We start from the raw sequence: 20,159 nt of genomic DNA, 5'->3' as shown, positions 1-20,159 counted from the left end.
ATCAGTGTAGCAGAGGAAGAGGTGAAGAGGCCCAGCTGTGCTGCTGGAACCCAGGCTGAGGGATTACCCACACAGGTTCATCTGATACAGGCGCAGCTGGAGTGCCAGGCTTAGCCTGTGATTAGCATCAGCACAGGTGGGTGGGCCATGCACTCTGAAGGCAGAACACACACTTGGTTAAAAGCTGCAGAGAGTCATCAATTACATTGATGCCACATGTGAATGTGGAGCAGAGCTGCACACATGCTCACATACTGTATATAAACTCAGTTACTGCATTGGTTCCGTCTGCTGTCATCATTCATGCTTTTAAAGAATGGCTTCAAGGTGCTGGAGACACATACACACACACACACACACATACGCACAGCAGCTTCTATTTTCCTGGTCAGGCATCCAGTCACTTTATTTTGCAGCAGGTAATCGCAGGATGACAAGCTACGGGCTGCTCTGATTTACTGAGCCACCATGCCTGGGGGTTAAAAATGGAAAAGTGATAAACAACAGAGAGGGACCCACCACAGGAGAGAAGATGTGTGTGTGTGCGCTGGTAAGTGTGTTCCAAGGAACATGTTTGTCATAAATCTTAGAAAGGGACAGAGGAGGAGATGATGCTTTTGAGGTTTCTGTTTTTTATTTTTTCCTTTCTGACTATTCAGGGTTGTAAAGAGCACAGCATAGTAATGATGGCACACACTGAATACAGCAAATAACATGGCAGACTCATCCACTTGTAATTTCTTATTATTTTTGCAGGATGTGCTTTTTATCCAGAATGACCAGACTAGCATGGTCTAGCTGACAAACAACAACTATCCAATTGCATAAGCTTTCAGGGTGGAAATCTTGCATTGTAGAATGTATGCTCTGCACACAGACTTAATCAAAGCTTGTTGGGCTTATGTAGTTACATGTAATCATTATTTGGTCAATAATCAATATATGCATTGTTACAAAACTATTTACCTAAATTGTCCATTTCTTTTAAGACAATATGGATTGTGGTCTTCTGTCTCTAGAACAATGTGATGTTGCCATTACAAAGAAGGGACTGGACTGACTGGGTACCAGTTGCCTATGCTGGAAACATGTTTGGCCACCACTTCCATTCAGAATTCAGAATTCCACCAGCCTTGGATCTGGTCAGGCCAATCACAACCCTTTATTTTATATAGGGCAGGCTTTATATGATAATTGACAGAGAAGTGTCACCAGTCCAGATTTGAAAAGCCTCATGTCACACGTTCCACTGCTCTAATTGGTTGCAGGTCTATCCTATTGCGTCTAGTCAGCAGGTTCATCCAGTGCAGGCTCCCGAAAGACAGATCAAACTGTCAAACTAGACCGTGTTGATCAAATAATTAAGATTATGTTAATGCATGCTATTTTCTTGCCTCAGAAACATTACTTTAGTGTACTGTCTAGCTGTATTATGAGAATGATGGGTACCACACGGCTGCCATTATGTGCCCTGCTTGGAAACAAACTAAGAACTGCTACGTTTACATGTTTTGTTGTCTCACTCATTGTAGGTGATGTTTTGTTGCTCTGATTGGCTGTGGGTCTATCTGTTTGGCATCCAGAGGTATTTTGGCCTGTAAGTGTTAATAACACCCCTTGGAAATTAAAAATCAACTCACAGGTTTCTGACTAATTCAAACCTTTGCACATTAGTGTGGTAATACCAACCTACCAGTTGTCACTAGAACACAGGGAACCACTAACACCTGGACTCTATTGTGCTTTAACTTGTTACTGTCCATTCTCTTTATAGGTCATTTCAATTTTCCTTTTGCAACTGTCTCACATGACACTATCATGAATCACTACTACTGACAGCCAACATCTAAATATATCAGTATCAACCCTTAGAAACCTTTAAAAACTAGTTCAAGTCTTATAGAGATTTGCCAGAATATCAGAAGTTTTACTGAACAGACTTCTGCTTAGTTTGAACTGAACAGTGGTCGAAAAGACATCACACGCTTTATTTATCCTAAGCAAAGCCAAAAAAAGAATTCGGGCCTAATTGTTGATCTCCAGTGCATTTAACCAAAAATATATTTTATGTAATCTTCAACTAAATGAAAAGAAATTGTAAGTGTCCTTGGCAACTAAATGCGATGCTAGGATGCTGGCTTCACATTCCCACAGTGGATAGCCGGTGTTAATTAGACCCAAGAGAGAAGGCATCCATCCAGGCTCGTCTGGGTGTGGATTTTACAGCTTGAGGTGTTATCTAAAGAGGACCTACACCAATTTGTACTGCCCAGCCTGGGAAAACAGTTGTATAATGGGTTTGAGCGAGTTCTCCACTGAAACAAGTATCTGGTATAGATCATCAGAAGTTGTAGTATTGATGAAATTGGTTCCTGGAGAGCTGACATATGACAAGAGGCCATGGGTGTGTGGGATTTTACTGAACAAACAAAAGATGTTTTAAGACACTTACACCACAGTCTGGAATGATATGGGAAGTGATTTGCTTGCACACTAAAGGAAAAAAAAATAGAGGTGAAGCTGTTTTGTGTTGCATTGAATTCTATTCCAGCCTGTTCTCACTCCCAACACAGCAAACACAGCAGCTTGCTCCAGACTCCTGTGCTTCAAACTTTGACTCTGTAGATATCCCTGTCATGTCAAGTTCTGGTTTTAATGCGTCATCGAAGTCAGATGATGTAGTATAAAGAGAGAAAAAGTCCATGTATGTAGGAGATGCGATGGATGAATGGTCAAACAAACATAGGACTTCTATCACTGCACACTGTCTCCCTATTGGCTGTGCTGCATGTCTGTCAGGCTAGAGAGTAGGATTACTTAGTCACACAGCGGGTGTTAGTTTGAAAGGGGTATGCCAAAAGAATTAAGTAAGGCAATGGGGAACAGGTGTGGACACCAAAGGAACAGGGATGTTTGACTGCTGCAACAAGAGGACTGTTGAGTTTTCCCCCTTTTGTCCATGCAAAGATTTGTTTTGAGTTACTGTCCCTGTGTTTAATGTCTAGAAAATTAACAGTCAATGGTGCACCAACTAAAAGTGGTAATGGACCAGAGAGTCAGCTGGCCAAGTATCGAGCGTTGGATTCGGAGCCAGAGCGGAAAGAGGCAGCAGGTGAGCCTACACACTACCTTTTGCCTGACATCTGAACGCTCAGTTGTCTTGCTGTTTTATATATGCCCTGGAAGCCCTTGTCATATTGCCAAGCCGTGGTTGATGTGCTGACATAACATACTGTCCAACCATAATACATAAGTGACAAACTCATTTTAACCCAAACCTTGATCTTATCTGTAGCTGCAGTTCATTCATTAGGAAATCCCCACAGAATTGCTAATCCTCAACAATTAAATTACATTGTGTGGGAACAGTGATAATTTGTGGTAGGCTTAGTGAATCCACCCCTTCTTGTCCATATGTTCCTGAAAAGTCACTGATAATTAACAAAACTGTGATTAAATAGATGCTAAATTAAAAATAAACAAACCATATGCCTACACATATGCACACACACACACACACACACACACACACACACACACACACACACACACACACATTTGAACAAAAAGCTGCATGTGTACTTTAGGTTCATCCTACTCATGGTGCTATCTCTACTGGACCACATGGCTGCAGAACTGGAAGGCCTGACTGCTAAAACAATACAGTCCCTCCTACCACTGTACTCATTGTACTGTACTTGAAGCCACCCACCATCACTGGCCTCCTCTATCTGCAGCTCCTACTGTATGACTACAAGTATAGAAACAGCAGACAGGGATTTGGGGTTTTTTGTTTACAATGCTAATCCCCTGGGAAAGCAGGCAGGGAAAAAATATGATGGTTTGTTTTGGTTGGAAATAGCCAGGGTGTGGGTGTGTAGGCGGCAATATTCAGTACTGGATCAATAGGAGAGGCGAACACTCAGGCTGGTGGAGTCCACAACAACAGAAGGGTTTTCTCCAGCAGAGGGAGGGGAGACAGAAGGAGGGAAGATAGAGATAGGAAGGGTAGCACAAGAACAGAAGCATATGAGGTAAGAAAAAGATACAGAGAATAAGGGATGAAGAGGAAAAAAAGTAAAGCGAGGGATGTGTACGTGGGAGAAAATAGGCAGGGAAGAAATGATTTAGACAGCAGGAGAGCAACACTTTGCTGGGATAAATACACCTAAAAAAAAGGCGAGAAAACAAGGGAATAGACAGGGTGAGGGAGTGATGGATGGAAGAAGTCATTTATACCTTCTCAACATGATAAGTTGACAGTCAAGAGTATACCGCTCAACCCACCTCCCATCCTCCAGAGATGAGCTATAGTAGTGCTGGAGGTGCTGCCATTTACTGTGCTAAGACAGTCTCACTTCTTCAATCACCGTGAAGTTAAGTCTAATAAAGAGTCTTCATTTCCCACATCAACGCTGGAAGTTTGTTGTTTTGCTTGAGGAAACAAAACAGAGACGCAGTCCTTCTTCTCGCTCTTTTGGCAGCCGTTTCCTTCTGTTTTATTGCAGTGTTGACTAATGTGGGCGTTCTTCATTGTTTGCCTCGACATGATTTATTAAGACAGAGGATCAGCTAACAAGACTGTCAATGCAGCCGTTGTCATCTCTTAATTTCATCTATTCATCTTATAGCAGTGGAAACTGAAAACACAACCAAATCAGAGCTCAGTACATTCAGCCCACACATGAAAATAAGAAGTTTAGATGAGAAGATATTACACAATATGCTTTTTCCTCACAACAAAGAATTAAGTTAGATAAGTTAAAAGGGAACAAATACTGCACAGAAGGTGAAAAAAGATACTTTTTGGACTTATGTGTATTATTCAGGTGTCAAAGGAAGTATAGTAAGAGTGTTCCTGAGCAACCAGTGTGATACATGCTGCTGTTTTATCCCTGTTGATGTGCAATGATCAGCATCTGAATGCTTCACTGTATATAAACCTTTTGTGTGTGTAAAAAAAAAAAGGCCAAAGTCTGAGGAGTGACTTTCCTCCCCAGAAAAGCAGCAGCATCAGTTGTTTGTTTGTAAGGTCATCGTAACACACGTTAAAATGACTTTCTGTGGATTTTGGATTCTTGGTTGGATGTCACCTTGTCCTCTGGGAAATTATGATGGACATTTTTCATCATTTTCATTGTATAGCCTGCCAAATGAATTGATTGATCAAATAAAATAATCATATTTGCAATTATTTAGTTTGGAGGGCAGGAACCTGTATAAGCCACATGTCACTCTCTACAAAGCAACCAGACTCCTTTTGGCAAAATCATTTCATTTAAGTTTTGATCTCCCACTGCCTCTATGTGTTAGTTAATCTGGATTATTGTTTAACTTGTGTTTTAAAGGGTTACTTCAGATTCACCCAAGTCACACAATAACACAAACAAGGAAAAGGCTGTCTCACAGTAAAGTAAAACGATGAAAATATTCTGAATATTGTGTACATTTAAAGTGATATTGATATACATTTTGCTGCCAACCCTGTCCACACACACAGCTTAACTTCCTACACCAGTACTCCTGCTGCTGCTGCTGCTGCTGCTGCTGCTGCTCCAAACTGGAGGTGTGCTAACTGCCATTCAGAGTGGGCAGGCTGGGGTAGCAACTAATAACATGTAATGGAATAATGGGATAAAAACAGGCAAATGTATTCCATTTCAGTCAGAAATAAAAAAAAATATGTAATCTGGTTATAAATTAGTAAGATTACAATTTTAAGATAGATTTTAAAGAACAATATACTACATTGTGCAGTGTGCACTTCTCAGTCTCACTACACCATTGTGTCTCAAGTGACATATGATCTCAACAATTCATGATCATGGCCTCGAGTGAAAAGAAACTTCCACTGAGTGGAAATTGTGCCATTATGGGAACAACATCAGTACAGTGACAGTTCTGCCTTCAGCTGTGAAAATACTGGCATCATCCAAAGACTCCACATCTTATTCAAAGAAACATTTAGGGCCCTATGTTATGCTGACCTAAAGCACAAGTTGAAAGCACAAGGCACAACGGATTTAATTTATTCAAGGTGCGTTCAAATCCACCTTTGCTGGCTTGTGCTAGGTGCATATGGGTATCCTGTCATGTCCCTCCCCTTACACCAGCAGCATCCAGCAGAATACACCAAACAGGTGAGTTTAGGTCAAGCATGCAATAAAATCAGAAAGTCAACTCTCATCACTTTTAAGAACGGGTATGCCAGGAGCGCAAGCAGTGACAGCATGATGGCAGATTTACCAGGAGGAAACAAAGAGTTAAGATTTTCAAGTGAGGAGACAGATCTCCTGGTTCAAGAAGTGAAAGTGTGAGAGCATGAAATCTATGGAGATGGACGGGTGTCTCTCAAGCAGTTTCATGTGTAAATAGTTTATTTTACATTAACGCCTGCAAAAAGTAATACAATACATGAACCGCAAATGTCATGCAGATATGTAACTGCTTATGTTTTACACTGAGGCACCTTGCAATTATGCTGTATTCATTCATTCATCTGCTGTAATTCATCATCATCAACATTATTACACAGCTCTGCTGCCTACGGAAAGAGCCAAACATAATGGACAGTTATTACACATTACACATTACATTCTTTTAATATTGCAACATACTGCGGATTAGGTTACCGACTACATTTTTTAACATGTTATTAGTAACTGTATCGTAATACATTTTTAAGGTAACCCTTGGGGGGTACCAAATACAACATGCATTAAAATAATGAACTATCCCTTTAAGATAGCAAACCATCTTTGACACTTTCCAGTAACTTTTTTAGTAAATCAAACTTAAATGATTCATGAAAGCCTTTTGGTATTGGAGCTTGAGATTGTATTGATATTTAACAATGCAGCTGTCATAAGACCCAGAACAGATCAGACTGTAAACAGATGATGAACAGGGACTGAGGGGAGATGGAGAAGACTGATCAGAGGTCAGTGTTTCCACTGGAATGCTTGCAGGTCCTCTGACCTCTGACATTAAAACATCTTCGATCGTATACACACACACATGCAGACATCACTTCTCTAATATTTATGTCTCACTTATGGGATTTCTGGTTGACCAGCAAGTTATTGGATAAGCAACAGAATCTGTAGTGAGGGCCACATGAGGGAAAACATTCATTCTTTCAGTTGTGCTGCTGTGTTGGAAAGTGAATTATTTAGAGGTGTAGCTATGGCCTGGAGGAGGGGGAGGAGGAGGGGGAGGAGGAGGGGGAAGGGGTGCACAGACAGAGAGAAGGAGAGTTAGAGCCTCCTCGTCCTCGTGCGGCTGCTGTGGATGATATTATCCTCAGTCATGCCAACAGTCGTCCCTGGCAGCTGTAAGTCAGGCAGGCTAGAATAATGACAGTCTGGAAGAACTGCTAATGAAACTATGAGACTGACAACAAAACAAAGCAAAAAGAGGGTTGTTTATATCCACATGTGACAAAAGTGAAAATTACTGTTCTTCTCAATGGATATAACAATATATCGAATATCATATCATGATTAAAAACTGTCTTGATGTCATACCAGACTGTAAGAATATGTATTGAAATATTACATGATAATTATTTTAGTATTTTTATTTTATAAAAGGCCTGCTACTGACTGCTGCATTGTTTTTGTGTTGCAGTTGTATGTACATAATTCAGTCATTGCCAAAGACAATTCATGCTCATTGTTTGCACATGTTCAGGCCATGGCTGGCAACTTCAAACAGAACCACTTTAACTTAAAAAGGAAAAATGAGATGTGGTAACAGAGAGACCAGATGTATCATCAGGGAAATGTACCAACTGGGCTGACAAAACAGGATAGGTACTTGTTACAACTACTACTAGCAGGTAGTAAAAAAGCAATATCCAGAAAACGGCTGAGTAAAGAGTCCCCTACAATCACTGAGAGGATAGAAACAGTTCAAGAAATTAATGCCATGGAACAACTGACTTTTTCTCTGAGACATGCAGCCAAAAAATGTGAAAAATACTGGACAAAATGGTAGTCCTATTTGACCTTAAAGGGAGTTCTTTATATACCTTTGCTTGGAGAAATCTGCCTTATTCTCTTCTGGATTTTGTTTGTACCAGCAGATTGGATGATTAAGTTATGAATGAATGAATGTGAGACATCTTCATCCTTAGGAAATACTGTGGCTTTGCCTGAATCAAAGTTATGGATAATAAAGACTTCCAGGATATTAAAGGACAATCATGGACACAAAGGACCCACCGATTTTCATACTGCAATCTAACCCAGGTTAATTTTCTTTTTACCTTACATGTCAGGCAACCCACCATGATCCTGTTTGTTGTCTGCTTCATTTTTTATCAAAAAACAACAGAAATATATATATATATATGTATATATATATATATATATATATATATAGAAAGGAAAAATTAATTTTATATGAACAAAAGATACTAATCATTTTTTCAAGTCATCATTTTCTTACTTTCTTTCTAATATTTGCAAATATAGACCCCATAATCAATTGTTCTGTCACCATCCTTTACATCTGAATGATTAATAATAAAATCATTTGGTCAAATAAACATCAGGATGTGTTGAAAATTGTCATCATGACCATCCCACAGGAAGTAGCAAGATCCTCAAAAGTATTGTTTTGTCTCACTAAACACTAAATTCTTCTATTTGCTTTATGTACAGTATACAGTACATGGTACATCCTTCTGATTATAAATCAATTATCTTAACTGCAGCCCTGATCATAAATGATTTAATACTGCTTAAACACCTGCAAAAACAAAGGTTTTGACTGTGTCTATAATTTGACATCCAGTGTGCCGGACTACAGAGCCAAAACTGTCCTGACACTTATAGACATATTTGAAAGTGTGTGTTTCGAATTGAAGATACTGTGCTACTCTTTTCTTGTTTTAATTTATGAAATATACTTATTTTGTTTAATTTATTCTTGGTGCTTTGGCAATACTTTTGTTGTGATATTCACGCTGCTAATAAAGAGAATTTAAATTTAAGAGACACACACACACACACACAGATAGAGAGAGAGAGAGAGAGTTTTATCTGTGGGCTGAATGCGGGGTGTGTATGTGGGTCACTGTTTGGTGTGATTACAGTAGTCAGTGGTTGGAGGCCAGGCTCCCCCGTCTCTCTGTGATGATGAGGTGTATCTAAGGAATCCTGTTAGCAGCAGTGCTTCAAAGCTCTCCACACACTCCTGCATTCTTCTGCTTTCATTCTCACTGCTTCATGTGTGCAGCCCTGTATGATGCTTGGCCACAATGTCAGTGTTATACCTTATGACAACGGTGTACCACAAAAAAAATAAAAATAAAAATACAAAGAGTCACAAAAGTCACCCCTTTTAGCAGTAAATAAAAAATATATGCATTTATACGCTGAAAAATAAGAACCACAGCATTTAAAATCTAAACCGACTGATGCTGATCTTTGCAGGTACATTTTTTAAGATTTTCACTTGGTAAGCTGATTGGTAAATGAACCTGTAAAGTTACATTGTTTTCCATGAGCGGGTTGTTTTTAGTTCTAGGACTGGACAGTTTACAAAAACTGCCATTATAAATCCATAAGCCAGCTAATTTAAGTCCTGTTGCTTTATGTGATCAATTAATTATTTCAGATAAGCTTATGCTTCTATCTTAAGGTATAAGATTTAGAGTAGAATTAGATATATTTATTTATCTTACAAGTAAGTGTTCTAGAATGAGATTAAGTTGTAGCTTCCTCTTTATTCTTATAGTCTTTTCTAACACTATTTTTTTGTTCCCCCACACTTACAGTATCTCACAAAAGTGAGTACACCCCTCACATTTCTGCAAATATTTAATTATATCTTTTCATGGGACAACACTGAAGAAATGACACTTTGATACAATGTAAAGTAGTCAGTGTACAGCTTGTATAACAGTGTAAATTTACTGTCCCCTCAAAATAACTCAACACACAGCCATTAATGTCTAAACCGCTGGCAACAAAAGTGAGTACACCCCTAGGTGAAAATGTCTGAATTGGGCCCAATTAGCCATTTTCCCTCCCCGGTGTCATGTGACTCGTTAGTGTTATAAGGTCTCTGGTGTGAATGAGGAGCAGGTGGGTTAAATTTGGTGTTATCGCTCTCACACTTGCTCATACTGGTCACTGGAAGTTCAACATGGCACCTCGTGGCAAAGAACTCTCTGAGGATCTGAAAAAAAGAATTGTTGCTCTACATAAAGTTGGCCTAGGCTATAAGAAGATTGCCAACACCCTGAAACTGAGCTGCAGCACGGTGGCCAAGACCATACAGCGGTTTAACAGGACAGGTTCCACTCAGAACAGGCTTCACCATGGTAAACCAAAGAAGTTGAGAGCATGTGCTCAACATGATGCTGAGCACATGCTCTCAACTTCTTGTACATTCCTTGTCAAACATTTTGCAGTCCTGCAAAAACGCAAAAAAAAAAACCAAAAAACAGTACAGCTGCTTTAAATCTATTTAAATTACAGTATGTTGTTTTTAACTGACAGTACGTGCATTAATCTTTATTTATATTTTTAGTATTATGTTCGTTGTTATCCACGTACGTGCCACTGCAAAAAGTCTATTAAGTATGTGAAAAACTTATTTGGCAATAAAAGCGACTCTGGTAATTATTCTGGTTATTGTCTAGTCTGGTTGTGGGTAAAACACAGCATACATCTGTCTTGTCTTCACTGCAATACCACATGAGGATTAAAGGAAGTATTACTTTAAAAAAGTAACAGTGGCAGCAAATCTGTATTTGACACTATCATAACTGCATTTAGTCTGTGGTTCACATGTATATCAAATCATGGAGGTTCATCCACGGACCAACTACCTACCTTAACATCACTACCTAAAACATCCTGCAGAGAGAGTGACTTCAAGGGAGATCTTGGTTAGTATCACCATCAGCCAGTGGTAGAACAGTGACATTTCCAATTAATGCCAATAAGTTTAAAATGCAATTACTGCATTAGCTACTTGCAAAGAATTTCTCCCAAAAATTATCCGATGCACAAACAGGGTGTCTGTGAGATCACAGAATATCAAATGTACATTTCTCCCTCTGGGAAAGATGCAGGACATTCAGTCTACAGAGCAGACTTCTCCGTGTGGCAGAAAATAACCTGCAATTTGACTTCAGTGGGACTTCAGGTCAGTTACTGTGATTTTTTTCTTTAAATGTTCTTTGTGTCAATATGCATTCATGCTAGAAAATCTGTTTGTTCTCTGAAAAGGTAGCATCGGGCAGAAGGGAACAGCAAGAGCAAACAAGCAAATGAGCAAACACTGCAGTTGGAGTGGGGTTTTGGCGGTCGGAGGTTGGAAGTTCAGACCTGGCTACTGAATGATTGGAGCGATTATTGGAGGGGGCGAGGTGGGCTGGCTGCATTTTGAAGAATGACCATCCAGCTCCCCTATTGAGGTGTCAGAGTGATTGATTGGCTGTGAGACCGAGCCCTAATGGCTTCATCAGCCCCAGGCCGTAGTTCTGAAAAGTGCACACACATACCAAAACATCTACATCTGCACACTCGCGCACACTCTTACATGCACACACACAACAGTGACCTGTATACCTCAATCTCTTTCTGCTAGCCCGTGCACCTCAACCGTGACATCCAGCGCTCCCAATCAGTCTCTCCAAAACACACACTAATTAAACTAAGTTGTCTCAAGTTCACTTCGTCACTTCTTTCTCTCACTCTGCCTCTCTCTCTGCACATTAACACTCCTTCATGTGGATTTGTGTCTTTTTTAGTGCATTCTCTTTCCTCTCATTCTTTCCCTGGTTAAACTCCTAACTCAAGGCCACCCCTCTTCCAGCTCATGCTTTCAAGTCTTAACAAGCCAATTAAGAGCCTAGATTTCCTCCTGCCCCCACCCCTCCCCACAACACATACCTCTCCCTTTCTCCATCTTTCTTTCTTTTCTTTTCTTTTTTTTTCAGCCTGTCTTTCTTTTTTGGAAGCTTGGCCTATTTTCCCAATCGTCTCTGAAAATCCCCTCCACTCCTCAACATTAATGCCTCCAATCTTCTTTCCTTATTTTTTCTTACCTTCACTCAATCTCCGGCCATTTGCGTTCTGTAGTCACTGCAGAGCATGCGAGGGCTTGGCACCACTGCCTCTCTCACCTTTTTCACTTTTTTTTTTTTTTAATTAGCGACCTGAAGGCATATCATGGTGTTGGCATTCTCTGCTTGAAAGTTGTTCTGTATTTAGTAGTTCTAATACATCTTAACAAGGACAAGCAGCCTGCCAGGTGACACCAGCAGGTGGAATAGCAATCAGGGGAGGACCACAGTGTCTCTTTCACAGGTGGGAGAAGCCAAAAGCTTGTGTCAAATTAGTAAAGTCATATTACCAAAAACTCTTACAAGCTAAACAACACAACATGCTGCTCACTACCTTTAAAAATGACCCTTATTAGCATTTTGTAATCTGGTGGCTTGTATTGGCAAGATGAAATTGATTGTGTCTTCCAAAAACAATGGTGTGGTTACAAAAAAGACTTGGTTAGGGTTAAGCTGGATTTTTGCACACTGTAGTGTGCTCTCATTTCAGCATGGAGGGAGACTGGGTGAGCAGGATCACATGTATAAATCATATGTACAGACCACTGTAAAGTGACTGGACAGTATGTCTCAGCTACAGAAAGATTTACACGTCTACACTCCAACACACAGTATAGAGTGTTAAAACTACATGTGTTCATACAAGATAGATCACAAGGCCCCTGTGATATACTGCATGTTAAATCCCTTGCTCAAAAATCATTATTACAATGAAGTCTCCAGTCTCTCCTCAGGGATTCTACAGCCTTTTAAGAGTAAAATTAAAACACTTTCAAGGTATCTAAACAAAACATTTTCCAGACTCTAAAAGTCTTTGTCATCTCATCTGAATTATTACAAAAGCAATTACAAATTCCTCTATACTCACAGAAATATTGTCACTTAATTTTACTAGCTGTTCATATTAACTTTGAATGTATGTTTTGATTATGAGAAAGATCAACAGAACTTATTTATAAATGACAAATATGACAACGGGATCGTTTCATTTGAAACGTAAAAATATTTTTGGTTTACATGACCAAGTGTGTATTTTGAGAATTTAATTAAGATTACCATACAGGGAAAAAGTTAAATAGCAGGGTTGCGGTACCAGACTTAATGGAAGCTGCTCTTCTGTCTGTATTTTGTTTTTATTTTTGATGGACAGGTGTCAAACAGTACACCTTAACTTGATGTTAGGAAGCAGTTTATTATTTATACATTCAGCTATATGATATATCATTTATAGTGGTGTTTGTGTCTACCTGAAGACTTTAAGTCCTTTATTCACTGTTTTACATGTCTCTGGTCTTTACTAACTCATCCAAATAAAAATATTAAGTTTTTTAGCTGCTACATGTAGCTGCATTTCATTGTTGATAGGATGCATCAGCCTCAAATACGGCTGTATTCTCTAATTAGACGTCTCTCTGCATGTAAGTACAGTAACAGTCAGAACATCTCATCTTGGGTCAACTTTGTAATTTTTAACTGTTATAAGCAGATAAATTCTTTTTATCAGCAACAAACTTTGGTTAGCAGGAGCAGCATGTTGGATAATGATGTCCCTCTGGTTGAATATTTTGTCTGTGCGTCCTCTGGTATTTCAGAGAATACTGCAATGAACACCAGTTGAGCATAAACCTCTGCATGCTGGAGACTTTCGTGTCCATTCACAGTCAAGGCTGAAATAAACAGGAAGCAAACACGGGTTCCCTGTGTCAATGACACACTTTGTTGACCCATCAATCCATCCTAATTTAAGAACTCCTCCCCTCGAGGTTTTGTTTCTCTACATCAACATCACACTGCTTCCACCTTCATTCCTGACAGACAAGAGTCATTAACATGGCTACTGGAGGTTCTGGTCAGAACACAGGCTCTACTCAGGTATTACAATAATCAACAGATGCAGGTTTTCAGTCTCAGAGGACAATCGCTATATTATGTTACAAAGTCTACATTAGTGTTACTTTAACAAAAACCATGAAGAAATATGTTTGTCAGCAGTATATTTTCAAGGACAAGATGGTGACAAGACAGCACCAACATCATTAAACACTGACTGTGACTAGATGAACATGCAAGATGGTTGACTACAAACTTGACTTGAATCTAGTTTAAAAATTAAAAACATTGAATACAGGCTGCACAATTAATCACAATATTATTGAAGTTGGTCAAGTGCGACATTCATATTGCAAAGCAAGAACCAAATTGCAATTTTTTGAAAGAGCATCATAATGAGGGACTGTAGAGCTGCAGGGATGACCTGGCTTAAAAACTCTCCCCTGAGAGAACTGTTCCCCTGATGAAAGAACACATTTGTTTGGTTTAGTTTGGTTCAATAAAATTCATATCATCTTTTTTTGCAGTAAAGATTAAAACTATACTGTAAACATGATCCTTCCTGCTAACTGTATGTAATATTGCAATAGTAATTTCAGTCAAAATAATTGCAATATTTACTTTTTTCCCCGATTGTTAGGACTCAGAGTAACTTGCATCCTTTATCTTTAACTGAATGTGCTTTGGAGGGTTCTGGGAGCTCGAGCTGACCACAGCTGACATCGGGTGAGAGATGGTGTACACTCTGGACAGGTCACCAGTTCCTCACAGCCAAACGCCCACATTTACACCTCAGAGCAAATTAAAGCCACCAATTGCACTAACTTAAATTTGTTTGGACTGTGAGAAGAAATGGGAGCACGTGGAGGAAACTCACACAGACACAAGGACAACATGCAAACTCTACACAGAAAGGCCCCGGTCGGAACCATCTTGCTGTAAGAATCCACTGCAGCACCAACAAACACCAGTTATTTTACAAAAACAAGTTGAAGTTACCAATGACAACAAAAGGGCTAAGAAACAGTAACACTAAAAAAGACTAAAATGTCAGCAGTTTCAGTGACTAATTCTAGATTCAAATAGTTAATCTTCTTTGGGTAAGATAAAGACTGTATAATATAAATAAAGTGCTGGGAATGAGGTTCATTAAATTAGATAAAAACTAACAAGGACATTTGACACAGGACTCAGACTAAATAAAAAATAGCTGACAACACTAAACTCTTCTACACAAAGACTTTAAAAATTGTTGGAAAATCCACTTGATTAACACAAAGTATATCCTTTGAGAGGTGAGAGCGTAAAACATATTTGTTAGGCTTAGTTTGCTGCTACAGCAAACAGCACCAGCAGGTCCTCATACTCAAACAACCAGGGAAATCTTCCTGCACAACAGCCAACAACTGGCTTTCAACCACCTGTAATGGCCTTCCAAGGATACAAACTGTTGTCAGATGCTTTGTCAGAGGTCTTCTGAGGTCTTCACATCTCAACTCGTTTCCTAGTAACTGAGTCAGGCAAAATCCAGATTACATTTGATCTAATCAGGTCTGGTAGAATTCTGTAATATTGCCTTGGGTCTCGGGGGTGTGTGTCATTGTGTCTAATACTTTACCAGATCTATGCAGACTTACAATTAATTATCACACAAGATGCAATCAGTGTTTAAATAGAAGGGCACATACTTTTGGACAGCCTCTCTTGGAAGACAGTGTTGTGACAGAAGTTGTGTAAAGAATGATAAAAGAGAACTTGACAGTGAAGTTCCCGGACAGTTTACTTTCTCACCGCTACACGCCTAGCCAATCTGTCAAAAATATGCACATTTGTATGTGTGTGTGTGTGTGTGTGTGTGTGTGCTTCTATGTGTCAGGGGTCAACATTAACCATGGCACAATGGCCCTTGGCCACAAAAAGTTACTCTCTTAATATTGCATGTCGATGGCCTCCTGTGGTTACCAAGTTTCACCCCCATACTGTGAGACTTCCCCATCACATTCTACAAACATCCAGATTGCTTCACACCTTTTAATTCAACAATCTGCTGTAGTAAAACAGTGAACAGTACTCATCACCAGCTAGCTATCAATATCTTGGTGTGCCCCTGAAGTCTGGGTTTACTAAGCTGACTCAAACTGTTAACAACATCCTGTCTATGAAAGAACAAAACAGCAACGAAAATTTAGGAGTGAGTGGAAGCAGGACTTTATGTGGCTAGGATAATGTTACGTGACAAAGATGTAATGTACTGGGTTGTGTGTACCACCAGTTTCCTCAACCAGCCAAGAAGTTGAGCTTGTTTTCACCAGAAACACCACATCACAATTCATGGCAAAATTGGACAACCCGAGTGTCACGTTATAACCTGATACAGCAGATGGTTTGTTACACAGAACCATCTGGAAAGCCATCCATTGAAACTATTTGGAAAAATGTGGGCACTTTCATAAAAATAGGCAGGTGATTGCATGAGCTATGTGTCATGTTTAACACAGGCTAACTTCAACCAATCTGATCAACTCACTGGACCAAAGCCGGTGGGAAGAAGAGCAAGAAATATCTTTTCCATCAGTAAAAACCTTCAGTGTCTTTCTTGGCTCTTCTTTCAATGAAGAAATACTCTACAGTTCTGATGTAACTGATGCTGTCATAGTATGTACACTGCTTCAGAAGCCACCATTGGTTGCTTGAGATGTGTCATTTCCATGGACACTTCTTGCTGTCAGTGCACCTGAGACCATGCCCATAGCTGCGAGTAGTCCCTCCTTGGATGCTGATTGGTTCAGACCATCTCTGGCACGGACACAAAACGGATAGCTTGGAACCTAGCAAGATGGATTCTAGTGTAATCACCCGAAACCAGCTGCTTCACAAGGTAATGACAGTTATGGAAGGCTGTGCTGCTAAGTTTGAAAGTTTAAAAAGTTTACACCATAAATGTGCTTTAACCATTTTTAGGGCTTCGTGGCCCACGGCGCCAGTGATTAGAAATATTAGCATCTATTCCTGTGTGTGTTCCAAAAAATGCTCAAGCATCAATGTCAATGCAAGAGACCTCTTGTGGTGATGCAAATAATGATAACTGTTATTTATGGAGAGGATTCTAATTGGGCAAATTCATTAACTCAAGGTTGTTCAAAACTCTGAAAAGGACTGTATGCTATATTTTGCATGTGGGGGCTGAGAGTATGGGCTGAACCATCACGTTAATTATTTAATTTCTACATGCAACGTTCTATTTTATCAGACCAACCAACCTTCCAATACCAACCTCCAGAAACACATCATCACAGTGAGAATCTGGACTGCCTTCACACACAGCAGTGGTGTTCTGTCACTGCAGTTTATCAGTGTCTCTCTCCCTGTCTCTCTCTCCATTATCTCCGCCCCATTATTGAGCACAGTTTCCATAGAGCGGCAGCACTGTGTTGATCTAAAACCATTAGCATGATTTACCTTCCTCTCTCCGAGCAGGAATTCAGCTTTGCTGGAGCAGTGATGGGTCCAAGATTCTGGAGTTTTTCTTCCTTCCCCTCCTTCTGTTTTCTAATTCAGAGGCTTCACCTTGTGCCACTCAGCCTGGTGTAGCAATCAGAGCCATACATATGGTTTGAATAATTCATATCAATATTTATTAGCAATCTGTCTGGGGGTATAATTAACTAAATAATGATCTAGAAGTCAATTAAAAGCCCACGAGCTGCGCTTGGACGGACGGCTGTGTGAGAAAGGAGCTGCAGTGAGGAGAAGGAGAGCAGGCTTTGTAATGAGGAGAATTAAGGGGCTTGATCTTCAAATCAACAAGAGAAAAAGAAAAATCAAAAGGACAGGAGACGAACAGAGATAATGAGAAAACAAAGGCAGAATAAAGGAGATACAAAAATATAAAGGTAAGCTCCTCAGGACGGGGGAGGCGAGGTGAGATGGCAGAAAAAGACAAGAGAGGATGAAAAAAGATCACAGCAGAGTTCATTAATTTAGCACAATTCAATTCTGTCTCCCTCTCATCAATGCGACTTGGCCTCTGTAAATCTAAGCTGACCTCAAAGTGTAGCAGAGGGCTTCAAATTTACCCTTCCCGGAAAAATGGGTTGGCAAGAGCAAGGAGATAATTGGCTCAACTCTAAACTCGTTATCTGGGAACACACAATTAGAGAAATGAAGCCGTCCGTTAATTAATCTATCTTTAAAGTGCAAGCCTTGGAGGGTCTGGTGCCTCGCCTCTGTCTGTGTGACAGATTTCTTTCCAATTATATGACATTATCAGCACACCAAGAATCCCAGACTCCACACACTGTGATCCCCAATTAGAAGGAGCTCAGCCTTGCCCCATGCAGTCGGACAGAAGGCTTAGCTAACCTCCTCTTAACATCCCATTAATTAAAGATGATTTTACTGCTTATATTAAACTTGAATCACAGTGCTCCCTGCTCTCTGCAGTGTTTTCTTGTTGAAACCACTGTGGTTTGATTGACTTTGCATTTTTCCCTTCTCCTGTTTTTTGACGGCTTCTCTCTTATTTTGCCTGCAGGGTTTCTCTTTTCTGGGCCTACCTGATGGTTACATCACCACAACGCCCCAGGGTTGTTCTTCTCTCTGCCTCGGCAATTAGGTTGAAAAAACTATATTAGGCTTCAAAAACAGAGATTTATGAGTACTTGCATACTTGTTAATGTTCATGTGGGCATAATGACCAGCCTATATACAGTATATTGTATATCATCAGGCATTGGTTGTTTGTGTCCTCAGAAATGAAAGCTAGTCTTCAAGATGCAATTAAGCCTATAGGCTGAGGGGGGCAGTATGTGAGAATGTCGTTACAAATAGGTTATTATGACCCATATTTACATATATTGTTAGGCAGCGACCTCTAACAAACCCAGGGGACTGGGGTTCAAGTCCCATGTGAAACCAAAAGTCAACATCGACTAATGTTGTCTAAATTCTTTAGACAATGATGCTACATGAAAGTCTGCCATAATATGACTTCAGTTCAATTCCATTCAATTCAGGGGTCTATGGTCTATGACTGGTAGATGATAAATGTCCATTAAACACACTCTGTAACATTTATGTGGACTCAAAAGCAACTAGATTATGTTTCAGCAACCCATGATCTTTTTCTAAACCTCACCAAGTGGTTTTGGTGCCTAAACCTACCCAAACTGTTGCCATTTCACAGCAGTAACCATGTGTTTCGCATCACGTGACTTACGCCTTGTGACTTAGGTTGTGTTCACACATATAAAGATCCATTTCCTGAAGTAAACCAATGCACTGTATCACTTCAAAATGATCTGGTTTGCATTCATAAGGGCAAAACTAAAATGGCCCAGAAACTGTGAGCAAAAGTCACATGATGGAAATGTCACTGGATTATTGGTCATACAGACAACTAACCCCACCAAATTTCTACCTGAATATCACAGACTGTGCATATAAATGTTTCATAAGACAGCAGTTCTAAAATCTTAAATACTTCAATAATGCAAGAATTTCTCACTTGGTCATCAGTTCAGGTTTGTCTTCTGCCTGTCCACATTTTGGTAGCAATGGAGCAGCTAGTTCCCCAAAACAAAAGAGAATTTTTTTTGTTTTGTTTGTTTGTTCGTTTTTTTAAGCAATCAAATGACACAAACACAGGAGCGCTTATGTGAATCATTCAAATGGTGCTGACACCAGAAATGAACTGCTCCAGACACTAGAGTCCGATTCCAGCGTTCACACCAACCCAAATAAACTGAACCAAGGGGTTAAACATTATGGGGCTCAGTTTTACTGGAGTAAACAAGGATGATGTGAATCCACCCTTAAGTAACATACTTCAAACTTGTCACTGGTACTCTCAACCAGTCATATATAGCATTTTGGAAGTGGCACTGGCAACTGACTTGTGCTGTGATTTAGGTATGAGGATGTGTTGTGCGTACTGCCTATACACTATACTAAATTAGGTAAACATTTTCGCAAAGGGGCAATTCACTGGCCACAGAGTATCTTTGAGATTAATTTGCTTCAGACACTTTTATCCATGTTTAATACACAGCAAACCTCCCAGATCTGAGATTTCAAGATTCATAGCTACCAGTACAAGACACTAAGTGAAACTGGTGGTTGTTTGAGCTCTGGGGACACCAACCCACCAGATACTGAGAGGTCAAACATTTCTCTTTAACTAAGGGGCCACCATTAGCCATTTACAGGCCAATATTGAAACAGATGGAATGCTGAATGACTCTAT

The sequence above is a fragment of the Lutjanus erythropterus genome, chromosome 17 (assembly GCF_056507025.1).
Source record: "Lutjanus erythropterus isolate fLutEry1 chromosome 17, fLutEry1.hap2, whole genome shotgun sequence".
Lineage (NCBI taxonomy): Eukaryota > Metazoa > Chordata > Actinopteri > Lutjaniformes > Lutjanidae > Lutjanus > Lutjanus erythropterus.
The sequence above is the reverse complement of the archived record's forward strand: the minus strand, read 5'-3'. Positions refer to the sequence as shown.